The sequence below is a fragment of the Aristolochia californica genome, unplaced genomic scaffold (genome assembly GCF_029961685.1).
Source record: "Aristolochia californica isolate CCGP_79_NKW_82.1479 unplaced genomic scaffold, dmAriCali1.0.hap1 SCAF_5, whole genome shotgun sequence".
NCBI lineage: Eukaryota > Viridiplantae > Streptophyta > Magnoliopsida > Piperales > Aristolochiaceae > Aristolochia > Aristolochia californica.
This window is the reverse complement of record NW_027182214.1, coordinates 41,026,074-41,028,663: the sequence shown is the minus strand read 5'-3', so window position 1 is coordinate 41,028,663 and position 2,590 is coordinate 41,026,074. Positions and strand designations below refer to the sequence as shown.

At 39.7% G+C, this 2,590-nt stretch overlaps 1 long non-coding RNA gene across 1 annotated transcript; it reads right to left on the bottom strand.

The window, feature by feature from the left end:
- Positions 1–864: 864 nt before the first annotated feature.
- Positions 865–1,626, bottom strand: LOC137965036 (uncharacterized). Its single transcript, XR_011115993.1, has 2 exons — positions 1,524–1,626; positions 865–1,434 (listed from the first exon to the last, which is right to left on the bottom strand). It is a non-coding gene; the product is annotated as an uncharacterized lncRNA (long non-coding RNA).
- Between the last annotated feature and the right edge of the window lie 964 nt (positions 1,627–2,590).

The window sequence follows — 2,590 nt, the reverse complement described above, 5'->3', positions numbered from 1 at the left end:
ACCAATGGAAGATAAAAAAATTGTGCACAAAGACTCACACATTTTTCAAAAAAAATCCTCCTCAAAGTAACCAGAAAATAACCTTCACCAAGCTCTTTAGAGAGTAAAACATATAAACAATAACATAAACTAGTCTTGAACGAATTTAATCATGCTTTGATCATAATAATTCACTTATACAACAAGAGAATAAGAAAATCTTCATCTAACATATGATTTTCTAGGAGAGAAAATCAAACATATGATAATCCAACATAAGCTTAAATCGAGCATGCTCTTGCATTAAAAATAAACCAAGCACAAGACATTATCATGCATGAGATGGAACACTTATCTTTTATCCAAAGGAAAAACAACCAATAAACCTCTTGCCGAGATCAAGACATTATCAAATTGCCAAGTGAAATCTTCACCAACAACAACACATAAAACTTGATAAAACTTAAGCACCACTTCAATGTCAGGATCTTAAACCCATTGCTAAGGTTGAGAAAGAGGAGTGGAAGAAGAAGAGGAGAAGAAAAAGAGAGGAAGAAGGAAGAGAGGAGAAGAGAGAGAGAGAGAGAGAGAGAGAGAGAGAGAGAGAGAGAGAGAGAGAGAGAGAGAGACTTGTTCCTCCCCAATTTCTTAAGAAAACTACTAAAAGACATAAGCAGGCATACATTATTTTCTTTAATTACACCCTTGTGTGATCCTTATGAAAAGATCATTAAATTACAATTTGTATCACCTCCTCCACATGGGTAAAGTATTTACCTTGATACCACTTGAGGTGGAGTCTCCGTGATTTTGTCTTTCCTATCATTTAAAAACTTCAAAGCTTGATACGAATCTACTTTACATGAAAACTCATGACAGATCGCATAGCACGAACTCTTTCGGAAAGCTGTTTTCTTCCCGAAATCATTTATTTTGGCTTCTTTGTTCTTCCTTTCTGCTGCAGCAGCGAAGACAGAAACGGGAGTAACCCCAACATGAGAAAACAAAAAGCAAAAACAGACATAACAGATTGTAACATTATCCGGGTTTAATATATTATATAAGGCGTGACAACTTGTTCGACCAAAATCTACAGAAATCATCTCCGTCACCCTGCTATCTTTGCTGGTCCGCGGCCTCAAACACCCAAAAGAATCACAAAATAACCTCGTCACCGAGTCGAGTAACGCGTAACCGACACATAAAACTAATTAAAAAGGCCACAATCCACATCCCATGACCCCATTTATTTATTTATTTATTCCTATCCGTAGTAAATACTTTACTATGTGGGTAGATCCCGAGTCTAGGGATTTCAAGGGATCCTCCGTCCGGCTGATCCGCCACCGGACTTCCCCTTCGGTTCATGCGGCTCATGTCCCTTGTTCGCAGAAGGTTCGCCGTAGTCGTCCAACCTCGCCAACAGAGACCTTCCCGTCATACCCGTCTCCACGCCTGAAACCGAAAACCAAACTCAACCAACCATAAACTAACTCCACGAAATTAATTCCAAAAAATGCAGTTCGATTTAAGGCGCAACGTACCGTTAATACCAACGGTGTTTCTTGCGGAGGAGAGGAGAACCATCGCGAAGAAAACGCAGCAGCAGAGCGCAACGACAGAGTTACGACCGAATCCCATGTCTTCTTCTTCTTTGTTTCTCCTTTCGTTGGATGTTCGGATCCGGAGAGTATTTATAAGAATGGTTTTTGTCTGTCGAAACGTGGCGTGAAGAGATTCGAAGAGGGCGTTGACCAGATTAATCGTGGCTGCAGGAGGTGAATCTGTACAGACTGTAGGGTTTGGCGGATTAGAGCCGTTAGATCTTCGGGAGAGGAGCTGACGCGGGAATTTGGTTTTCTTCAAGGAAATTATTTCGTTTTCTAGGGGTGTGTGTGTAGAGTGCTCTTCAGTGAATTTGGACAGCGGCACTCTTAGATTCTAGAATCTACGCGGGCCATTATTGTGTTACGAGGAGGTAGATTTAAGACGTCGGTATTACCATATCTTTCTTTGACTGTGAGATGAGTATTAGACGACTCAGTGGGCACGTTCCAAAGAGGGGTTTTTTACTAGGTAAAAACGTGTAGTTAACAGCCGGGTTGAAGCGGAAGATACACAGTTGATATTATAAAAATCTAAAAGATTCTTAATTCTAAAGATAAAAACTGATCAAGAATGATTGCCGTTGGAATCCATTGACTTGCATGAGCTTTTTAAAAGTTGAGTTTTGTATCTAAAAAGACATTCTCCTAATTTTTTTATTGAGTTCAGCCAGAAACTGAACTCGAAGAGTACAAGATAAAACCTAACCAAATCTGGACTCGCAGATGAAACCAGACAAACCAGATTCCCATTACTTCAATATTTTGTTAGGCAAGTCGCAACTAAAGTAATTCAGAAACGGAAATAATAAGATTTGTTGACCCTAATTGCTGTGTAGAAGATGGTAGGCAGCAGACACCAAAAAGACTTCGTCTTCCTTATTCTCTGCTATCTCACTCTGCTCGTCTCTTACGTCGCCTTCAACAACTTTTAGAAAGGGTCAAAAGCTGATGATAGTCTGGACCTGATCGACATTCAAGTCAATATTCCTGTCCATATTAATTTA